The following is a 24,884-nucleotide window of genomic DNA, read 5'->3' as shown; positions in this document are numbered from 1 at the left end:
TAACATTGCATTATATGAAAAATCTGAAATTAAATTTGCTTATTTTGTATATTATGTTTTTAAAAATGGGATAAAAGACTGCAAGAAACCCATGATTAGTTGTAGCTGTCACCTTTACTCTCCAGCTCCATTTTGTCTATAGGTGGGTCCCATGTGAAGGCCCTCTGGGACCCATTTTGATCAAGCAGGTAAAACTCCAGCCACAACAACTGTTACATACCCCATTGCTAGGTTCTCCAGTCACCAAAAAATTAATGAACAAAACATACAGTGTACAGTGTATCAAGATGTTGACCACATGAAATCACATTTAACACCCCAGTATATTAGCCGCCTTACATCCGTTTACACCAAAGAAATCTCCCAGTGCATCGCACATCACAGAATCCATAAACAGGCAATAAGCACGTTGTAATTATGAACGCCAACTCTTTAATTACTTGTGTCATTTGGGGATGACCAGAGCTTGTTAATTGTCACAGCGATGGTGAAAGGACTCGGGGAGAAATGGAAGGAGAGCCTCGGGGCCCCCGACAGAAAAGAAAAAGAAAGTATTCCCCCATCTCCAAGCGTAGTAGAAGAGGCAGAATATTCAACTGGCATGACTCCAACAAGAACAACCCAAACAGCCTTAATCAGCAGGGATAAACTCCATGCAAATCATTTACACTAGCACACAAAGGGAAAAAAAAAAAAAAAAAAAAAAAAAAAAAAAGAGTAAAAACCCAAGTATTTTTCCGCAAAAAATATTTTATTCTGAAGTCTTCTACTTGCATGCTTTTATTTTGAAGGCACAACATGGTGCCCTCAACACAGCACTTCCTCCACAGTACCTGCACCCCCCCCTCTGAACAGCTGGTAAGTAGCAATGAATCTCAACCTGTTGATACCCACAGAAGTCAAAGATTCAAGTGTTGTTCAGATATGAGTTTTGTTCAGTGTCACTGATCCAATCTCTGGTACACCTTCACAAAAACCTAAGGCTCTAAATAAAAGCAAGTTTTAATGACTAACTGCACTTAATAAAATTCCACATAAATATTGATTTATTGCAGTGGCTCTTAATACAAGTTATGCGTTATTTAAATTTTAACTTCAATTGCTTTAAACTTTTCTTTTGTTTTGGTTTTTCCATGTCCTGGATGGCTGATAACCTATAAATATGTAGAAATTGAATATCTGGGAAGCATAATAACTTAAATTTAAGGCTCAGCACCAGAATTTTCTAGAGAAATATTCGGATTTTATTTTGTGGTTTTAAAGGCTCTACATTGAAGATGATAAGAAATAAAGACATACTTTGTTTTTTGTTTTTTTTTTACTGTCAGCTGCTCTGCTCTCGGCTCCCATACAAAGCTGTTGGCTAGTGGTAATACTCAGATCCTCCAGTTTCAAACTCTTCTTATGAAAGTAAGAGTTAGAAAGTTTAATTTAATTGACAGAAAAAAGAGCGAAGTCTATGAAAGCAATGTAGCTACTTTTGATTTAAGGCATAATGAGGCAGTTTATCATGATTCAGCCAAATCAGACTGCAACGATCTGTAGTCTGATTTTTATTGTTAATGTCTTTCACTCTATTGAGCAGTGAAAGTAAATAAAATGTGCTACATATCTTTTGCTTTAAGTATTTATTTACTGGAGGATTTTTTTGTTTGTGCTGCAGAGCCACAGCTGACTCTTCACTTCACGCTCTGACGGAGCCTGTGGTTCAGCGCTGCTGTTGCTCCTCCTACAAGTTGGACTGAATCATTGTTCTAACAATGATTCAATACTTTTTTCTTAGATGTATGGCGGATTTATTTCCTTCTTTGTTTCTATTACCTTCTCATATTGAAATTGTTTAAATACACGGTTTGTCTTATGATTTCTTTTGGGAGGAGGGGCATTCTGGACTTTTCCAAGATTGGGGTCCAGACCCCCCCCACTCCCGTAGAATTTACACCCATAACTGTAGCGTATTTTCATCGCAATGAGACTGAAACAGCAGTAAAATGTGCCTTTTTTGTTGTTGTTTAACGTGTAATGGAAGTGTGAGCAATGGCTACACAACACCATTTATTTATCAACATAACATTATATTAGATATGTGTAATGTCTCATCAGGACAATGGCAGTGCTAGAGTAGTGATGCTTTTGAAGAAAGGTAAAGAGACTGAGGAAGCTCAGATGAGGTCTTAAATTAGTTTATTGAAATATGTATTAACTGGTTTAAAGTTTTAAATAAACTAAAGAATTTTATTATGAGAAGAGCAGGTCAGGGGAGAGATTGAAGAGCCAGGTGAAGCTTCAGGACGTGAAGATATAAAAATCATATTAATCATGATTATGAAAGGAGAACAGATGAGGACTGATGCCAGGCTGATTTTTTTTTTTTTTTTTACTTTCCAGTATTTTCTTTTTTTCTTCATTATTTCCACTAAATCTATAAGGGTAATGTTATGAGACATGAGTGGTTTTAAAATAAATGAGTGAAAAGTTTCACTATAAGAAATGGGTTATGCAGTAAACAGAGTTGACAGCATCTGAGGTGTCTAATAATGCATACATCTGCAAGTCAGTTGTTAAAATTCTCATTCTGTATGACAAAAACTTTTTTATCTTTAGTTAGTTCACATTCTGATACTGTACAGTACTGTAGTGTTTGTTGTGAGTTATATGAATGCCATGCAGGGACATCATACGTTCATTAAATGTTTGTGGCTGAAAATGACAGGAGATAAAAAACATTTTGGATTTTTTCCCTCAGTCTGTATTTTTCAACCGTTTGAGAGCCAGGGCTCATGTTTGGTAAGTTATTAAATGCAGGGCTGGAAAGTGAGACGGCACACTGAGTGAGTTATCAGTGAAGAGCTAAGGTGTCTGTTAGATGTGAAAAGTATCATTTTTATTTATTTTATAGGGCAAACTGTTGCACTGATGTAGAGAGTTGTTCAAGAAGAACAAAACTTGTTTTTTTTAGACAATTTTTGTTGATCAAACTTCTATGTTGAGTTTAGAACTCCTGAATCCTAGTGTAGTAGCCGTTTTTCACGAAAGGATTTAGAAAGATACAGTCAGTTCAATTGCCAGTCAACAATGTATTTTGACCAATAATATCAGAATCTGGTAGCTACCTTGTTGTGCTACCAGAGTATTTATCTTGCTAGTCAAGAAAGTATACAGTCCCAAATTGACAGTAGTTTTGCTTGATTAAAGCATAATGATGGCAAGCCATTTTGTTCAAGAGGAAATGGAAAAATAAGTTTTTTGAGAACATGTACATACATAAAATGTATACTGTATTTAATTTATTGCCATCTTCAGCTTACACAAATTGGTTTAGAAAAAGCACATCTCTCTTTTCTTCCATTATTTACGTTTGTTTTGCTGGTGTTACACAAGACACATAACTCCCACCCCCCCAAAAAAATAGGAAAGCAACAATATTTGTTTTTACTAAAAAAAAACGACAAATATAGTACACACAGTGACTTGGATACATAACTTCAATTTAATTATTTGATTGTAAATAGTAATATGTTAGATTACTCATTACAAGGGGTCAGATTAGAGTAGTGTATTACTAACTAATGATAGTAACGTGCTACTGGGTTGATGAAACTCAGTAATGGGTTGATGAAACCCTTGATTGACATTTCGGCTCAAGCTATTTACAGAACTGTCAGGTTTCCAATATGTCCCCCCCCCCCAGTTAAACTCGTTCCTACCCCCTTGCCAACGGAAGAAGCAGTCAACAAACAAAACCTCAAGGTTGTATGGATCCAAACAGAAAAGAGTTGAAGTTTCATCTCTCTTTTGGCCAATGTACAATGATTCTGTAGACAAACCAGAAAAGTGTTTGATTTAATTTGGTGCTAGATTGTGTGGCGGGGGCAGACGAGCGCAGACAGGTAGAAGACAACAGTAGACCAGTAGAGGAGAGACACAGTCAACACTCAGAACGCCCACAGTAAACAGACTGGCTACAACATTTACAATGTGCTCTTTTTCTCATTGATATTTGTTACTTCTTCATAGTACAATGATGAATTAGATGATAATGATGCTGAGACTTTATTATGTTGTGGATAAGAAATACTATCCAAATGAAACAAAAGAATATGAAACATTATGATAGCTAAAAAAATCTTTCTAACATATATATATTTACACATTAAGTTTTTCATATCAAATTAAATATTCTTCCAGACTGAAAATTACGAGAGTTATCACAGACGGACTGTTTCAGACAAAGGATGGGTAATAAACTTGTAAGTTCCATTGTTATATTATTTAAAAATCCATTGAGTTATTTAGAGAACATAAATGTGATTATGTCCCGTCGTAGAGCACTACATTGGATAATCAGTTCATGTTAGGAAGACTGAGATCAATGTGAGCTTCATTACCTTTTTAAAGCCTGGCTACAAACAGGACTTCTTATACATAACTACAAAACCAAACTGCAGATAAGTTCCTTTGAAAAGGTTATGCTATTATGCACTTTGTATTACTCTGAGAAAGTGGTGAGCAAAGATCACAGACTAAATTACTCAAATTACTGAAAATACTTTCTGAGACAATTCTCTGTGATGAGTCGCCTAGTGAACAAATGTCACCGAGGCGATGAGAAAAGGTCTCCGCTGTTGTTTACATATTGACCGGCACCGTGCGGTTTCGCCCTGATGAGAACACCACAGACCTCCATTGGTTATGATGTCACTGCGTGGAAAAAAAAGTCAGCATAGTGATTCTGGTGAGAAGGTGTGGCGTCGCAATCAATGACGGCGAAGAGACATAAAAGCAAACATAACAAATCTATTTTTGCTCACAGAGCATAAAATCATACATTAGCTGAGCTCTAAATGAAATAGTCAATTCAATGACAATTTACAGCTCAAATTGTTCTCACTTGTGGCTTGTTCTTTTTCATTCCTCTGTCTGCAAGATTTAAACTAAGCACTCCACTGTGTTCTGAGAGGTCTTTTTTCACCGGATCGCTATTGATAAAAGCAGATCCGAGCAACTTAGCAAAAATGAAAGCAAGCATGAAACGTGCAGAATTTTTTCATCCGCTATCCATCTCATATTCTAATGCAGCCATTATGCTCTAAAAACAGACTGCTCATCTATTCATTTTATGGGGGGCATTTGCAAAAAAGATGACGCAGCAAGAAGGGGTGGGTTAGGGTGATTAAAGTTCCCTGAATTAGCCCCTTAGTCACAGCTTACAGCTGTACATGAAGTACACAGAAATGCACTCAAAAAGCCAGGCCTGCAGAATATGAAAAGATTGATTTACTCATATCTAAGTAGAAGGGTTTTTTCCAGAGTGAGGAATTGATTGGTCTACACATTAAAGGCTTGTAAGCCCCACATACACAGCAGGAAAAGGCTTTCAGGAAAACCTGGTATTGCTGAAAAACAGCTGATTGCCTCAACCAACAAACTGTATTTGCTGCAATCATAACAGGTGTGGGGGAATTTTCAATAAAAGGCTATAAATAGTGGATCAATGGTAGAGGGCTGACAGAACTACTCCAATGTAAATAAAGCAAGGTATATTTGACAACCCTAAAAGCCAAAGCACCTCACAAAAGTATCTTTTGTCACATTTTAGTAAAAAAAATTAAAAATCTTCAATTTATTTTGGGGATGCTCCAATCAAGTTTTATTCTGCCAATTCCGATACCAATCAGCCATTAGGGCTGATCACTGCCGATCACATGGATTGCCTGTTAGTTTTTCTCTTTAGGTATAAATGCTTCTATGTGATCTGGCAAAGGAGAACTATAATTCCATCTAATTTAAACAAAAATATGAAAAAATACTTGGAGGTATTCAGGTATTCAGTCAAAAAGACAACAGAAAAACCTGCAATCAGTAAAACACTATTTAACAATAAAATCAAATAAATCTCCCAACATTGCCTGTATCAAATATTGTAGAGTAAAAAAGGAAACACTCATTCAAAATCAAATACAGGTTGCATTAAAATAAACACACCTAAGTTAATAAATCAAAACTGCCAGTGAGCATGGCTAATTGTTTTGTGCTGGTTCTGATTGATTGTTTTTGCACAAAGCAGCATAATTCTGCAGAACACAGGAGACGGCAGAGGAGCTCCATTTTTTTCACAGATCATCTCATGTTAGGACAGCGAAAGTTTTAATACATTTGTTAAAACCGTTCTCTATTTTTATAAAGTTACATGCTGCAACTTTAAGGAGACCTTTGATGTGAGAATACTGTGAAGCGCAAACAGCACTACGTCTATGAAATATTACTCCCCAAAATCGTGTCACGGAGGTCCAACAGCGAGAATTTAAGTCACAGCTAGATCAAAGACTTAAATAATTTGTCAGGTTATTTGTTCAGCTTTCTGACCACCATTCTCATCCAGGTGAGTGCTGGCAATTATTATGCAAGATGCAAACTTCCCCATTCATAGCATTAAGTTCCACACAACATTGCTTATTTGCTGCTGCATGCCTGCGCAGTATGAAGGAAAGTGGGAGACACACTGCACACTGTTTTTTGCAGAATGCAAAGTATAAAGTGCAGGTGATCAGTTTTTGTGATCGGCAACAAAAGACAGTGATCGACAACCACCAATCATACACATTTTTACGGAAATTGGCCGATTATGATCGGTGGCCAATCGATCGGCACACCACTAATGTACTTAATTGTTTTTTTTTTGTTGTGATATACCAACAAAAGGTCAGGCACAACAGTGAAGAGAAAGGAAAATAATTAGTTGTGAACAGATTTTCTTAAGTTTGTCAAATACTTAAATGAAAAACCAATCTTGTTCACCAATCTTATTTACCTTCATAAATATCTGAAAATCAACCACTGCCTACTTATGCTCAGAGAAAGCGTTGACGGACTCCCCTCACTGTTGGCAACTTAGCCACTATATTTAGCAACTTTTTAGACAAAAAAAATGGGTACTGGCTAAAATTGGAATCAGTACACCCATATTTTTGTTTTGCTATTTTGACCAGTTTTTTCAAACACATCTCAGGCAATGAATTTCTTTGACCTGCCGACACCTTTCAATGTTTTCAAAAATGTTTTAACGGCATCTCCTGTCTTGTTTAAGGGCACAGTACATGAGTGTTAAGTTAGGATCCATCTAAAAATCCCTGTGGAGGAAAAGATGTCTGTAGCTTTCACATAGTGGCTGAGCAAATTAAGCAAAAAAAAAAAGAAAAAGAAAAAGAAAATGGTATCAACCAAAATAAGAATCGGCAGGTAAGATTTTTAAAGATCTGTTATCTGCCAGGAAACTTTAGTCAGTACATTAGTCACTCCAATGTTTCACTGTTTTGCCCAGTTTTCTCAAACACTTCTCATGCTGGGAATTTCTTTTACCTGCCAACACATTTTAATGTTTTCAAAAATGCTTTAATGCCATCTCTTGTGTTGCTTAATACTATTAAATGAGCGTAATTAAAATCCACCCAAGGGTCGCAGTGAGAGAAGTCTGTAGCTTCCACATAGTGGCTGAGCATGGTAGGCAAAAAATAAATAAATAAATTTAAAAAACAGCCAAAATTGGAAGAGTCAGAAAATTATCGGTGCACTGCTAAAACTAACATACTTGTTTTCGACACAATGTGCACAGACTCAAAGCTAAAATTGCCATGCTATTCATGTCGAAGATAAAACTTTTTCTCATGCTTTTACCACATGAGAGAATGGTAATGTATAAGTGGCATATAAATGGTTACCACACACTGTTTCAATTCCAGATTAGTTGTCTGTTGTCTCACCCGGTCCTGCTCCTTATATTTATTGAAGTCTTTAGGTTGGTAACAGCCTGCCATTGTGCAGACAGAATAAAAGAAAAAACTTTCTAAATTATTTCCTCTGTCAAATTACTGAATTTTGTTAGCATTAACGACTGACAAAATTCAATAGGATCGTTGAATTTTGTCATGAAATGTCCAGCATGAAAGGTGCAAACTCTTCCCTGGCACATTCATTTACCACTTTTGAGCAAAAGCTGACAACTACACTCTCAGTTTCTCTTCATCATGTTGTTTCTGACGGACAACATTTTACACTTGAGTGTACTTCTTTGATACTGCTTTTGATCATGCATATACCTCCAGTGGGACTATAACACACATTAGCAAACAAAAGAACACAAGCAGGATTAGATCATTGAAACAAAACGCTTGCAGAACCATCTCACACAATCATTCAGAAAGCAGTGGAGGTGAAATGACGGGGTACTTCAAAATTGTTTAACTATGAAACAATGATTAATTCCTTACTGTTTCTTTCACTAATTGTATTTGTAAGTTGATGTGTGTTTAGCCTACTGAGTCTATGGTTGAATAAATTGCTTTCATGAGAAATGAGCCCTGCATATTCAGTAGGGTTCTTATTCAAATAACTTTGCAATTGTTTTTTATTTTTATTTTTTTCAGTCTCAAAGTGCTAGCAAATCAAAAGCCTGTTAGGTTGTGTGGCAGCAGCATTCACCACGCAGCTGAATCATGCTCTTTTATACACTACAACAAGCAACCCTAAGGTTGCAACAGTGGGATGGCAAGGTGGCAATGTTTTCCACTTCTGAAAAACTCAACTATTTTAACGTGTCACCTACTGAGTTTTTGGAGATGTCTGTTTTACTGGGACTGGGAGATATACGTTTGTAGTTTGTAGGATCTGTGGGAGCCATATTGCCTCTTGTTAAAATTTGTTTGATGATGTAAAACTTCTAAAATAAGGAATAAAACACAAGAGGTGCACCGATTGCAGTTTTCTGGCCAATGACTTGTCACTGAACTTTAAAAATCACAGAATCACAAAATGTTTTTGTCCAAAAAACATGTTATAAATATAACAATAAAGTCACTAACTTGGGTGACTATTGTTAACCTTCAATGTGAAGACATGACCTGGTGGGCAGGTGTATCATTCAAGCAGAATTTTCCCATGTCAGAAAATGACAGTAATTGCGCTCGATTTATCGGTGCAGTCACATAAAAAAATAATGCTGTTAGTAAATTAGAATTGGCTAAAAACAAAAATGTTATCTCAACAGTAAATAATTACATAATAAATGTGAAGGTGTGTATAGAAGGCCTGAAATTGTATGGAGGAAAAAAGTATTTAAATCACAGAATAACAGCTTTTATGCAGCAACCACATGGTTAAGTCACATCTGCTTCAGCACATTATTCTGTCTCAAGGCTAGTCTACTGATCTAAATAACAACCAAAACAAACAACAAAACAAAACAACATCCGACAGAGAAAAAAAAAAAAACATCTCCAACTGGGTGGTTTGGGAATGGAGCCCCACCCTGTTTACAACACTGAGAACAAAAACAAACTCCCTCAGAGGAGTCCGGGCAAATGCTAGTCACACACTGCAAGCAATACAGCCAAACAACAACGACCACTGAGGATCTACTGGGAGAGCAGGCGTTCAAACAGCAACCATCGCACAAACAAGTTGTGCATCCTCACATGTTCAGAGGGAGTGACACGGGAGAGTGAGAAAGTGCTAGCGAAAGACAGAGAGTCAGAGAGAAAAGCGAAAGTCAGTGTGAAAGTGGAATTGGGTAGCAAACAAAGTCAAATGCCACCCGCGCCACCCCGCTCTCAGGTCAACTGAATCATCAGAAGTCAGGGAAGATACAGTCACCACCTTCCATGAATAGCTCACAAAACCACATCAGTATGACTTCACCGTGGCTAACGCAGCGCTCTGAGAACACTCTACCTCGATAGCCAGGCCACTGGGACAGAAGCAGTAATGAATCTTAGTTAACAAGGCTATTATCAGGGAAGGAGCAACGGCGTCAGGAGGGACTTCACATACACAAATCCCTTCCATCCACTTGCTCTTTACTGTTGTTTTTAAATGCTCAGGCATGCTGAGAGAGAGAGAGAAAAAAGAAAGAAAGAAAGCGAGAAAGGAAGACTGTTAACCTATATTTATTCAGCACAATTCCACAAAAAACACTTACTCACATTTCAATATTAGAAAAATGCACTTAGCACTAGTATGATGAGTTTAATCTTAGGCTATGTGTCATGTCAGTAAACAAAGAGGCTGAATAAGGGACACAGGCCCATTTAGTCATCTCTACTCTAAGCTGACAAGTGTTTTAATGGCTCACATTGGATGATGAGAGTAACCTGCAGACTTTCATCTTTGCTCCACACTCATCAGCCTGGTAGCACCTTCACCTAAATGCAGCCTGTTCTGCATCTTGGGTAATTACTGCATCCCAATTACCTCCCAGTCTCTAAACATAAATTAAATAAACAAGCAGCAACCCGTCAATTAGGAGCAGCCTTTCATAATGCGTGTTTAAAATTACGTTTTATGTACAAACACAGGAAAAGCAGCAGTGAGAGAAGGGAGCGCTCCACTTCAAATTGAACCAGTATATTCTTTAACTGCTGCTAGGAGAAATCTGAAAATATCAATATGAAAAGTAATCAAATGTAAAAATGCACTGATTGTTGAGAAACAGATCAGAAACAAATGAATTTTTTCTTGATCGGCTAAGACGTCATCAGGACTTCATACTATGGAGTGTGGACTCAATCAGAGTGCACATAATTCCAGTGAGCAAGTTACAAGTGGGCAAAAATGTAAGAATTGGAAAATTACGCCCCTGTGTCGGAACTTCAACATCCAAAATGGTGGGACCGGTCACTGTTAAGGCATTTGTGCTTTTAAATATACAGTACAGGTATTTTTGATTTCCAAAGTCATCACTGGACAGGGTTTCCCTCCATCTATTATAAGAGCAGCATGCTGGTTTGTTTTTGTTTCGCTTTATTTTTTTGCAGCAACACAATGCCTCAAACTGCATAATATGAAATGCTTTGTCTACTTAAAGTCAGGTAGAGTTGCTGGGGCGAGATCAGAAAAACTCATTCCATAAAACTTGAGTAACCAAAACAGTCTCTGTGGCACTTATTAAAAATTCAATAGACATGGAAGAGATAATAAAGACACATAAATTAAATCTCCCCGTTTGTCCCTCTACATTCAGCAGCAGAGAGATGCGAGATGAAGCGGGTCTAGCTCATCATACAGGGCTGGTACAAGGTTGGATGAGGAGAATTTGATTTAGGGGCTTCTCTTGCACATCAGCACCACTGACAGCATTTCAAATTAAATGTAGTAAAATCTATGACAGGGGCATAGTTTAATTGGCCAAGTTTAAAAGCAATCAGTGATAATTGATGTTTGCTAAGATGTGTTTGTGAACAAACACTGCTACAACTAAAAGATTAAATGCACAGCGTCAAATTGTTGCTATGGTAACAAAACTAAGTATGAAGATTGTTCTTTGAACTTTTACAAAGCAAAATTGCCAGCTCTTTAAAATATTAAATTTAAATGTTAAGCAATTTAAAATATTTTTAATTTATCTATGCTGAAACCATTAAATCAAATTTAACAGAATTGATATTCGCTTAGTTCATTTATGCCTTGGGCCAGTTCTAAATGTGATCAGCATGACACTATGTTTTTAGATGCATTTACTGATTATTAAATTTGGATTTAATGGAAGCCCAAATTGTTGATTTTCATTTATTTATTGAAACCTTGCTGGTTATATATGACTGTTCACATGTGATTTATGACTTGTTAAATATGGAACAAAAATCAATGTAATCACATGTTCAGTAGAGTGAAAAATAAAATATTTCAATACTTGAAAATAATTTTTTTTTTCTTCTTTTTTGCGACAGACAGCTTCCTCTGTGAATGTGGCCATATTCCCAAGATGGCAAAAAATAGACAGTAAAATGTACTAATATTCAATTTAATGGCTGCGATTTGAATAATTAGAGACATGATTACATATTCAGCTATTACTAAAACAAAAAGCATGCGGGCGTGCCGTGGTGGCGTAGGGGACAGCGCGACCCACGTTTGGAGGCCTTGAGTCCTCGACGCGGCTGTCTCAGGTTTGACTCCCGGACCCTGCGATGTTTGCAGCATGTCTTCACCCTTCGCCTTGCCCTTTTCCTGTCATCCTACTTTCATATCAAGGGACACTAGAGCCCACAAAAGACCCCCTGGACGGGAGGGAAAAAAAACATGTCTTCTCATGGCTAAAAGTTAGTTTGGTAAAAAGTGGAGCTAATCTGTTAACAAAGATCAAGTTTAGGACAAACATACGGCTTATATAAAAAACAGGAAAAAAAGACTGGTGCTGCATTGTGAAAAATAAAAAGACTACTGGAACTAAACTGTCCTTCTTAAAAGAAACTATGAATGTTGTTACTTTATGGACCAAAAATGTTACAAGAAATTTCTTAAGGAACTCTGACATCTATTTTCTTCCCGTCTACCCTGAGAAGGAAATGTTTGTTTAAAAATTATGAGATCTCTAAATAAAATAACTTTCAATTCCACTCCTACAAACAATTTAAGATATGCATTTCAAAAATATGTATGAACTTTTCCATGGAATGACTTTCTGCAAAAGAAATTTTAAATAAATTTCAATTCCTGTGTATTTTGTGACTGAGATTTTAAGACAATAAACTTCAACTTCATGAATGTTTTAGAAAGATTTTCAAAAGTGGATATTGCACACAAAATCTATTCCATCTTTAAGTTTTAATATAATAAGATTTGGTCTTCTAACAGAGGATGAAGGATTAAATTGTGATATTAACAATTTAATCCTGTGGCTAAGTTTTTATCCACAAATGCCGCTTTCTAAAAGTCCCCTCCATTTTTAAAGTTAAATAATTTTATTTAAGAAAGTGCTTAAACAGTGCAACATCACAACAGCCCATTATTTTTACCAATATGTTAATAGTTTAATTTAAGATTTGAAATTCGTCTTCCATTTCTATCATTTTGTTTTACTCTTCTCACAGTTAGTTTGTGACTATTCTTTTTTTCAGCTCAGTTTATTATATTAAATGTTTTTGTTACTAATATGTGCCTAGTCATACTTGAATTTTCTGTAAACACAAACATTGCCATAATTCCGCCTTTTAACTCAAAACATCACATGCAGCAATGATTGTGGGTAATACACTTTGCTGAAGTCCACTTAACATAAGGGCAGAAATAGGATGGGCGGGGCAAAGGTCAGTTGTGGGGAATGTGGGTCACACTACACACTTCAACATAAACATACATTAGGACACAAGAGCGTGGAAGTGCAAATATTGGAACAGGGCCTATGGCTTCCCTTTCTCATTTTTGATTATCAGCCTCTTTTCCCTCAGTCTTTCAGGCTGTTCCTATTCACAGCTGTTGTCTATCACCTCATTGTCATCAGCTGCAACCAATGCCACTCTCCAGTTTTTGTATTTATAGCCTGGCCCGTCATCCAGGGGAGTAGAAAAGCTCCCCAGGATGTTTCTCATTCCCATTATTCTCATGCGACTGAGAATAATGACTTTTTCTCATAATTCTGACTTATTCTCAGAAGACTAATCAGAATTATATATATATATATATATATATATATGTATATATATATATAGGTTCCAGGCTAGACACAGTGGCTAGAAACAGTGGCACAGTTGGTAGCACTGTTGCTTTGCTGCAAGAAGGGCCTTCCTGTCTCTTTCTGTCTGTACAGTTCTCCCTGTGCATGCATGGGTTCTCTCTGGCTTCCTCCCACAATCCAAAAACATGTCTGTCAGGTTAATTCGTCTCTCTACATTCTCCTTAGGTGTGAGTGTGCATGATTGCTTGTCCTGTCAGTCTCTGTGTTGCCCTGTGATGGAATGTCCAGGGTGACCCACATCTCTTCCTATGACCGCTTTATATAGGCACCAGCACCCCTAGCGACCCCAGTAGGAATAAGGGTATAAGAGAATGGATGGATGGATTTTCAGTTCCTCATGAAACTCTTCAATATTACACACCTGCCTCAACCCTGCTGTCTTTGGGTTCTCTACTTAACTCTAACATGAAGCTGGTTCTTGTGTAGACATGAAGTTGTTCTTGTGTGGTCATGTGCCAGTGATGAGACACAGGACTGAGGGTAGCTTAAGCAAATCACCAATATGGTGCCCCCCTCACGGTACTGTAAATGTAGAGAAATATATATAGTAGCCAGCAAATATTGGCTATAGGCCATGAAAGCATAAATATCAGACATCAACTCTAGCATAAATTTTTTAATCTGTGCATTCCTACTTATTGTCCAGTTTTCCTAAACACAGAAAAGAGGAAAAAATGTAATGACAAGGTCATTCTGGTGCATTGCACCATATCACACCTATTTGATTAGTCCTACCCTTGAAAATACATGAAAAGTTTGTTGATGGCTAATGTGTTTACTGACTAAAAATAGTTTATTGGTTCTCAGTTTACTCATTCATTGAATGAGTGGAAAAAAACGACTTTGACCTGCAAAGCACTGATCACAGCCAATTGTGGAAAATCGGCCGATTCCAATTTCTGGCTAGTTGATGTGTGCATTTTTAATAATCTTGTAATTCATTTTCTACCACCCATAATCAAAGCAAACACTTTTTTTCTTTTGCGAATTAGAATTCTTAAGAAAAAGAAAAATAGATAAAGATTGCTAAAATTGGGGGGAATTTGGATTGGCCAGAAAAGGGCTCATCCATATTTCCAATTAAATTGTATGTGTGCGTGCATGTTTCAATCAGGTAATGTATGCTGGGAATTAAAAACGTTGGAACAGCCAACGGGTCCAAAGGCATAACACTGGAACAGAGCGTTCTACCAAGAAAGGTTTATTTTTTTATTTTTCCTTCATAGATGAGTGAAGAGGGACAGCAAGATCGTTGAATTCAAAGGCAAAAAAAAAAAAAAGAGAGAGAGAAAGCAGCCGCAGTAAGAGTCTGTCAACAAAATCTGCATTGCCGTTCTCTCCTTGTCTCCATTATGCTCTCCTGTCTCTCCTCGAGCCCCGGCTGAGATCTGAGCACTCTGATGGCTTATCACATAGCAAGCAGCGGGCTAAGCCGGAGTGATGCGCCCAAAAGACATGATCAAAGCGCGCCGACTTTCCAGCCAGCGAACGATGATGGAAGAGCAGGCCCTGCCATGTTGTGTTTCTTATTAGGCTGCAACTGCCAACCGAAAAAACAGCCTAGAAGTCAAGGATGAACAGCCTCTAAGAAAAAAAAAAAAGCTTGAATTTACATTACGCTGCCTCCTACGTTTATCAGGGGCTTAAGCGATAGTTCATATTAGCGAATGTCAGTTTTTGCTCCTCTCGTTATCCCATTACTCAGATAAAACAGAGTAATGATTTAATCTTTCAGCCCAGGCCACACAAGCTTACATTTTCAAGTGCTCAACATCAAGCTCCAAGCAGCTTTTTAAGATCTGAACACTTTGATATAATTGAAGTCTGGTTTTTTGGGGGGGGTTTTTTGTAGCGCGAACAGAAAGAACCTGCGAGATAGCACCAGAAAGCCACTGCAGCAGAAGAAAGAAAGAACAAAGTGGTAGTGAAAAAGGAGCATAAACAGACAAAGAAAATGCTTCACAGATCTAACCACACTAGTTTGACTGACGGGATTTCTGGCAGTGGCAGCACAAAAATATCAAACTGCACAACCTGTTATGAGGAGATTAAAAAAAGTGTTTTAATTGCTTTAAGCCAGGATTCCTGTTTGCTGTGTAAAATGATATTTGTTTGACCTACCCTACCAGTGTGTCCAACTATGGACTCTGTAACTAGCCCATTAAAGTGGGAAGCACATTGTGTGCTATTCTGCATCCGGCTCAAAAATTTAAAAAAAATATTTAAGAACATGGCAAAAAGAGACAGAAGGACAATAAAAAATATTGGGATTTTGGTTCGTTTTTGTATCAAATCTTTGACATGTTATTAAAGCAGCATCACTTTTCTTCGCAGTAATGGCTCTTCTCCTACCCCACCCAGACTCACTCCCTACCAGATAGTTTAGTTCACTTCTGACATGGTTTTATTCTCAGATGAACTCTAAATAATGTTCAAGTAAATCCACTGCTCTTTAGCTTCACACCTTAGGGACAAAAAAAAAACAAAAAAAACAAAAAAAAAAACACCCAAGTCAACAAATATTGATTACCAGTTACTAAAAACCACTGCTTTGACGTTAGAATAGAAAGATTTTCATATTAACTAGTTATAAGCTGTTATTATGAGACCCCTTACAACTTGTTATCTTTCTCCCAGTCCATATTATCACAAGTAATGATTGAAACCAGCTGGCTCAGGTAAAATAATAATTATTGGTTAAACAGATAAAAAAATGAAAAACTATTTTGAATCTATAAAGGCATCAATTGACAATAGTTGGAAGTTTATTTCCATCTTATGATAGATTTGAAACTACTACATATATATAGGTCAATGCATTTGTAAAATTTTAATACATCTTAATGATCAAGCTCTACATGTAAAGATAAATCTAACAAGCTAACAGATCAAATATTTTGAGGGTTTATTTTTTACTTGCATACAAATGTGGGCAATGTAATATTACATTTTTTTATTTTCAGATAAAGATTGTTTTGTTGCAATTTTAGGCACAAAAAAGATATTCAAATACTATGATACAATTTATACTTTTCTAAGTTGTCAAATTTTTACTAATTTTAGGTTATATTATATTATATATTTAGCTGTGGTGAAAATGTAAAAATTTATTAACTTTTTTTTTTTTTTTTTTTAATTAGCCAAAAATTAAGGATAAGGAGCTTAGTTTTGCTAGATTTTGAAAGTGGGATCGGCCAGAAAAATTCCAATAAGTGCATCTCAGTAGTCTGTTTTAAAATTGTAGTCTGCCTGTAGTTTTAGCAATGGCAGAGGAGGAAGTGAACAAAGCTTTTTAGTCCATGTTGGTCATACTTCCAAATATTGAATTAACAAAAACAGCCACCTCATTCGTATCGGCTCTTCTCTCTTCAATTTGGAGGATGGTTATTTACAACGCAGGCAATTCCAAGTAAGCTATCCTAGCGTCATAACTAGCTCATTACATACATCACAGACAAACGTTAGCAAATGAAGAAAATTGAAAAGCCTAACACACTTCAAGTAATCGTTTCTCAATAGCCAAGGGTCCAGACCCTCTGGACAAAGGAAATACCAGATTAATTCGGGAAGCACCACTGGGGGTTGTCAAGGCGCACCAACCTTTTTACCCCAGAAATATTGTTCCGCCGCCTTCCTTTGTTGCTACATTTATGTAATGAATGCAGGAATGAGTGTGCTGCATTTATATCCATACTTAGTGTACCGCTCCTCCCCCAATTATTTTGGTGTCATGTGAATCAAACATACAAAAAAAAATAAAAATACCACAAATTAATCTAGCAGAAACCTGTCACTTGTCTTGCTTCAGTCAAAACATGAATGGATTAGGGCTCTAACAATTCCTCGAATGATTTGAGTACCTCAATTATTAAAATTCCTCAAGGAAGATTATCTGCCTTGAAGCTTTGCTAAATTATGTTTTATTATTTAGCACACCGTGTTGCAGCTGAGTGATTATTTGTGTTGAGCAACACTCTCACTTCTGCCTATGAGTTGTCGACGAAAGCGAAGTGCTTTCATCAACAACTAGAAACATAACATTCAATTGTCAAGTTTGGTCCGGAGAATTTCATTAATTGATGATAACATCCGGGTTTTTATCATTTTTCGGGGGACCAGTAAATGGCAGGGCATAAATTAAAGATTACAAAATAAAATTTTTTTTAGAAGTGTCTTTGTGAACCTGCCTATTTTTTATTATATTGAATGTAATTTGAGATTTTGTATAACCTTCGCCCAGGTGAACTTAAAAATATGTATATTATTGTTACAGGTTAATTTTCTAAACTACATAAAAGTAATTGTGTAGGAATCACAAATATAAAAATTTGAGTCAATGTTGACATCCAATAGTAATGCTGATGTTATGGTAGAATTTACCAAAGTTTTATTTTATCACATTTTTATTCGATTACTAGATTGTCAGAATAATTGACTGAATACTTGATTACTAAAATAATTGTTTACAACAGCCCTATAATGGATTAAATTAATATGAAAAAAGAAGAAGCAATTGAACAAATGCAGTCTCTTATTCCCACACTGGACCCAAAATAACTCCTTTTATCTCCAAGCAGGGGTGCTCAGCCAGTTTACAGCCCCTCAGTACCCAGCACAGGGTATTTCAATGTGTGTTCACAAATACTGAGCAGTCAGATGAAAGAGAGAGCCGCTTCATTCGGGGATGGGAGAGTCCACTCGTTGAATGCATGAGTGACTGATTATTTTCTTAGTTGCTCAGACCTGAGCTCTGTACAAAGCAGAGCTGTTTCAGCCTGAAGAGGCCAAGCAAGACACAAAGGTTTTCCAAATAACTCACAAATCACAGATATTGTGTCATAACAGTGGTCTTCTCCAAAGTTCAACTTCATTTTCTTAACTGCTCCTCAGGCCAGGTCGGTATATATTCACTCATGGGGTAAAAGAGAGCTTATTTATCTCAAATGGCAACGCTATTTGAGACACAGGAAAGACTGTATGAAAATATGTAGCAGTCAAACACTGCGAAGAAAGCTCATCCTGCCGCCCTAAAACCTAGGTCAGCATTTGTGAAGGTCCATTTCTGCATAAGTGAGCACACAAACCCAAGCGCCTGTTCAAATATTCTCTCTTTTTCTCATGCAGCTCATGACAACAGCCTAGCAGCAGCACTGTTTGATCTCCAATGTTTTCCTTAATCTAGGTTGTCAAGGTTCGCTTGTTGGAGGCTGTTTACTTTACTTCTCCTACAAAAAAAGTTACTTTTTTCCCTCCCCTTCAGACAATGACTAATCCTAAGAAACAAGAAGGAGGGAGCACCGCCAGCAAAAGTTAAAGCTGCAGTTTCTCTTTTGCAAAAAATTTCAATGGCTCACATTTACTGTATAAAACACTGGAGCGATTGAAAAATAAAAAAATAAATAAAGATACAGTGTCCCTGTCTATTTGCTTGCTTGTTTAATACTGTTTTTTTGTTTTTTGTTTTTGGGGGGGGGGGGTTGGGGGGGGGTCTAGACAGTGTAAGCATAAATATATCAACTTAGTACATACAAGTCGAGATCTGTCATGAAACATGTGATAGAGAATTTGAGTAAGAGAATTAAAAATGATTTAAGTTTGTATCCACCGTTAGTTAGCCTAGTAATAGTGTTTAGTTAGTTTAGTTAATGCTTAAGTGGCCCTCCTTTAACTCTGAGGGCCAATGAATAGCATGTTAACTGTGAATATTTAGTGGAAAGACTGACATGGAACTTTATTAGTATGGATTTAATAAGTTCATTTATATGTCAGTAACATTTTAGTCCCCAATCACAGATCAAAATTTTATTTATTTATTTTTTTTTTTTTTTTACAGTGGGAATTTGGAACAGATTACTAGACTGATTTTAATAATTAGGTAGAACAACTAATTTGAGAAAGAACATTTATAAAAATAGCTGCAAATTTATTCAAATTATTCAAATGTTTAGCTGTTAAACTCACATATTTTCAGCTCAGAAATATTAATTTTAATCATCTACAAAAATGTTATTGATAAAGTATGTTTTATCAGTGAACATTTACATTGAAAGTTGTGAAAATTTAGTATTTTTATCCCCACAAAGTAGTTCACAAATGCTTTGAGGCAATGAAAAGTTGACTGTAAATGAATATCCGCTTTAGAAGAACTATGCATAGCCTTATCTCCTTGTAGGGACGCCACACATAAAACAAACCCCGTCTTTTATGGACAGGTAAAAACAAAGCAGATGGAGTGATAGTAAATGTCATGACGAATCATAGTAAGTGCAGTTCGAATGGCTTTTTCTGCTGGGTTATTTTTGGGGTTTTTTGTTTTGTTTTGTTTTGTTTTGTTTGTTAAGGGGACAGCTAGCACGTGGGGAAAAGTTCCTTCCCTGCTAAAGAAATCACAGCAAACTTTTCGATTCAACCAAATAAGTTAAAGATTAACGGTGAAAACTTTAAACTTATTCTTCGCAGGTAAAGCTCTAATTAGAAGCTGTGTGTGGCTACCGCTGTTTGTTCGCTCTTTCCATCTTTCCAGCTGTAACTAAAGAGTTAGTTGGGGTTTTTTCTCCAAAAGGTGCATTTCCCCCCAGGGTCTCGTGAGTAGCTACAACTTCAGTTAACTTTCTGAGAAAAAAACGGGACACCACGCCACACAACCGCGATAATAAACTGTGCTACCCACTAAGTTTTAGCAGCACGGTTAGTGAGTTTGGTTCGCTGTTTGATAATTTCAGGAGCGAAGTTAGACTCAGTGCGAGCAGCAGAAGGTATCTAAAGGCGAAACAACAAAGCTAATGTTAACATGATGAGAGCTGTGAAACTTACCGGTAGGAAAAAAAGCTTTACAGCGGCGAACGAGCAGCGCACGCTGAGGGTTAAAGAGGAGGGAAGGGGAGGGGGCGATTTGCTGGAGAAAAATGAACCTGTGCACGCGAGCCTGTGTATCGCGAACGCGTGCGACATCAAATCACACCGTAAACACCAACAAATATTATACTCCGCTCGCCTCAGTGTTGGACTTAGCTGCCATTGAAGGTGAGGAAGAGGAGGAGTAAGAAGAGGTGAGAGAGTTCTCTAACTTAACTTATCTGCAAGGAAAAAGATTATCTTACCGAGGACGTCGAAATACGGCAAAATGTGGAGTTTCGCTCTTGCCGACTCGCCAGTGTGGCTTGCAGGGGGGAAATAGTCTCCTGGCTTTTAATGTTATTAGATTTTTAACACGCCGGGAGAAGAATTAGAGAGAGAAAGAGAGAGAGAGAGAGGAAGAGGAAAAAAGAAGAAACGAGGATTTGAATGTTTATGTTTTGATGTTCCTAATCCGTGACGTCATACATCCACCTGCTGGGCAAACCAAGGTTCATAGCGTTTAAGAGCCTTGACAGAATTAAATACATTTTAATTTTCAGGAGCACTTAGGTAGATTCTTTCTGTGTGTCTACGTTTGTGTGCGTGTGTGCGCGCGCGCGTGTGTGGGTGTGTGTGTATAGGGGGCTTCGAAGAAGGTGAAGGGTAGTAATAATGTGCATTAGTTTTAGAAGTAAGTGTGACAGGGAAAGAAGGGGGTACTGGCTATCAGAAAAGCTAAATGCAGACTAATCGAAAATGAGCCAGAAGGAACTTTTCCGGGAAAAAAAAAAAAAACCTTCTCATTTCTTTTAACTCTTAACCATGCACTAATAAAAACAAACTGCACTCATAAAACAAATTGTGATTTACCCAATAAGAATTAGTGTAACAATTTGGATACTTTTTATTTGGATGGATTGTAATTAACGATTATTTATATTCACCATGAAAGTTACTTGAGTCAGCTGCATGTGTGGCATACCTACTAAGCTAGGACTGCACACGGCTCTCCTTAAGAGATTACTCACTTCAAAGACAACTTTTATTTTTAGGAGGAAGCATTTCATTTGTTTGGGAGTTTTTATTATTATTATTATTATTATTATTATTATTATTATTATTATTATTATTATTATTATTATTACTATTATTATTATTATTATTATTATTATTATTACTTTTCTGTAAAATAGTACACAATTATATAGCAAACTGCTAGTCTAACCAATAAAAATTGACACATCAATTTGCAGACATTTAATTTGAATAGATTTTATACACTATTTATGATTTGATGTTATTTATGTTTGACAGCTTAAAAAAAAAGCATAATAAATTAGTCAAATTGTCCCAGAAATGTTAAAACTTACTTATTCAACTAAATTAGTAAATTAAAAATCAATTTTCATCTAATTCTGTCTGCTGTTTCTGTGTTAAATCTCCAATATAAATATATATCAGTAACTTTCAGGGTTTTCATGAGGTTAGTCTTTTCATGCTAAAGACACAAAAAATTGTTTTATCATCAAGGCTGCATTCTTAAATATATATCTTAAGATTTAAGATATATATTTGCAAGACGGTAAGATTTTAAAGAATGGCATGTAAGCCATTTCCTTGACAACACAGCTACAATGTGACACTTATTGGCAATGACTTCTAAATTAGCTGCACTTGCTAGCAGATTTGACTTTAGCATTAACAATGTTGCTAACATAGTTAAAATAAATAAATAAGCTAACCTATAATGAACTTTACATTAACAATTAAATTAATTCAATTTAGATTGTTATAATACCTAACATTTATTCCCTGTAAAGATTTCTTTTTATAGTGTTACTTTTCAGAAATAGCTCCTTGTAATCCCAATAAAAGGTGAAAAAAGTGTGCTTATATACTTAAGTTTGACATGCTCAGAAAAATCTGATATGTTCTTGAAAGGACATAAGAGATAAGGAGAGTGTAGGTTCTTTTAGTTACAATAGCTATAATCTCAAACATATGGGCCAGGTTTTCTCAGTTCCTAAATGTCAGCTGAGAAGATTCATAAACACTCTGATTGGACAGAATGTTACATTTAAAATCTTCTGCATGCTCTGTCAGAAGAAGAAAGTGTTTTTGATGGACACTAAAACAATCATGTGTTGGTCCAGGAGAAAAAAATCCACTAGTGAAACTGTTATCTTCATTTCTGTAGCAAGCTGTAGTTTAGTTGTTTTTTATTTTATTTTATTTTATTTTATGTTTTATTTTTATTTTTTTGCTTGATCAGAGTTAAGGGAGGATTATATCACTTTGAATGGTTTTAATTTCATCATGACTACATTGAAGAAAAAGAGCTGAAGTTGTGCTCTCTCAGGAAGGACTGTTCCTTGGTGGAGAGCACCACCTTCTGACCATTGTTACTAATAAGAAAACGTCTGTTAGATATTTGATATTGAGGTTATTACAGATCACATTAGAACCTTGATTATGTTTTATAGCCATTTTCTTCGAAAACGTTATGTTTTTATTGTGACAATGTTTTTACAGATACATGTACTCATAAATATTTTTTATCATCCATAGGCTTCAACTAATAATAACTACAGCACTTTGCACATTTTTGTTTTTACATTTTGTCATGTTATAACCCTAGCAATAATGTATTTCATTAATATTTAATTTGATTGTCTAGGAGAAAAAGTTCCCTCCTGGGATTTTAGCAAAATCTGGTTGTTCTTTGAAGGTGTCAGAGTTTTTTTTTTTTTTCTTTTTAGAGAACATAAGTTTAAAACATAATTAAGTTATAAAACAACTTCCCATAGTTTAAACATCTCAATTAGCACTGATAAATATATCATTTAAAATGAACTAAAATATGACACAGTAAACATGTGGAAGATGCTCTGCTAAGATGGAATCAAAACATAATGAGTTTTGGAAAAGTAACACTGCACTTCACCCTGAACACACAATGCCCACCATGAAACACAGTGGTGGCAGTGTCATGCTGCTGGAATGCTTTTCTTCTACGGAGGCAGCTAAACTGGTCGGAGTTGATGCTGAATACTTGAAACTGGGGTAGAATTCCATCCAGCAAGTCATCAACCCCAAACATTAATCCTGAGCTACAATAGAATTGATTACGGTACATCCCCCTAAACATTTGGATGCACGTTCTAAATCTTTGTTTACAATTCTTCAATTTCTTGCTAAAAAGTGTATTTTACTACCATGTAGTTCACCATATGCCTCAACATTAGAATATGTGGATTACACAAATATCTGTCATCCTTCCTTTGGAAAAAACTGAGTCATCATCTTAACCATAAATCGGATATATTTTTTGAAGCTTTGGGGTTCACTTGAGTCTTTTCTACTTAATCCCTAAGATTTTATTATTTTATTTTACTGCTTTATTTTTTCTTGCCTGTTTTTTTCCAGCTTACTATTTCTGGCAAATTGCTATTTACAGATGTTCTTCATCCATTCTGACTGAGTTTGAATAATTTTATGGATAAGAGCAGGTGAAAGATTCAATATGCAAAAACGTGCAGCTGTAATTTCAACAGAAAATTGTTCTAGAAGATAGTGATTGGTTCAGGAGTGCTGAAAACAGGATACACATCACACTTCAAAGTTTAATTTGTTAAACAACATGAAAATCACATATTGTATTCCTTCCACTTCTCAGTTCTATATTACATTGTGTCACATAAAATGCCAATAAATTACATCTAGGTTTTTGGATGTATTAAGACAAATGTGAAAAGTTGAAAGGTTTTTGGACAAAACAGTAAAACAATTTTGATGTGGCCCTTTTTGTGTTATTGCAATAAAGACTACACCAAACCTATAGAATACTGAGTGAGTGTGTGTGTGGTTTTCTTTAGTTTTTTTTTATTCTTAAATCTAGAATTACTTTTTGTCTTTTTTGAAGATACAGCAGAGTGGATCATAATTGGATAAAATAAGATTCTGTTTGAATTTGTATTTAACCTTTATAGGTTTGACTAATGAATCTTGTGTTAAATTTTAGCTGTGTGGGAAATAAATCTGAAAAAATAGGGGAAGAAATGTTTTACATTTAAAGTATTTACCTAGGAATCTGTCATATTCTTGTATTTACCTAGGAATACTTTAAATGTAAAGTATTCCTAGGTAAATACTTTACATTTAAAGTATTTACCTAGGAATCTGTCATATTCTTGTATGAAATCCTTTGCTCTCCATTTTGTGCTGTCACCGTATTTCTCATTAAGCTGCGAACATGTCTGTTATAATGAATGAAAAGAACAATGTGTGAACTGCTTCAGAAAACAAGTTGAAAGAATAATCTAATTTACGACTAATTGTTCAGTGGCTCGATCTACATGTCAATAGGGATCAGTGGCGCCCAGGAGTCGACTGAATTTATTACGGTGTTGTTTATGTGTCACACCACTGATGTGCTTTTTGGATTAGGATCCTGACTTGATGGAGTGTGGTCACAAATTAATTGTGGATCATCATCCATTGCATAACACCCTTTTCATATGTTTGTGTGTACACAACAGGG

The 24,884-nt window shown here is 36.0% G+C and overlaps 1 protein-coding gene across 9 annotated transcripts in view; it reads right to left on the bottom strand.

Annotated features, from left to right (window-relative positions):
* foxp1b (forkhead box P1b) overlaps positions 1-24,169 on the bottom strand; it is a 263,651-nt gene extending 239,482 nt beyond the window's left edge. For 3 of the 9 annotated variants that reach the window (XM_044122241.1, XM_044122245.1, XM_044122246.1), the window contains exon 1: positions 20,321-24,157. The gene's annotated coding sequence lies outside the window, so the exon portion shown is untranslated. Of the gene's footprint in view, positions 1-20,320 lie in introns of all 9 variants that reach the window. The other 6 variants (XM_044122251.1, XM_044122252.1, XM_044122248.1 and 3 more) reach the window with 6 other exon arrangements.
* Between the last annotated feature and the right edge of the window lie 715 nt (positions 24,170-24,884).

The sequence above is a fragment of the Gambusia affinis genome, linkage group LG07 (assembly GCF_019740435.1).
Source record: "Gambusia affinis linkage group LG07, SWU_Gaff_1.0, whole genome shotgun sequence".
Classification (NCBI taxonomy): domain Eukaryota; kingdom Metazoa; phylum Chordata; class Actinopteri; order Cyprinodontiformes; family Poeciliidae; genus Gambusia; species Gambusia affinis.
Note: the sequence above shows the minus strand (reverse complement) of the source record. Positions and strands in the feature narration are given on the sequence as shown.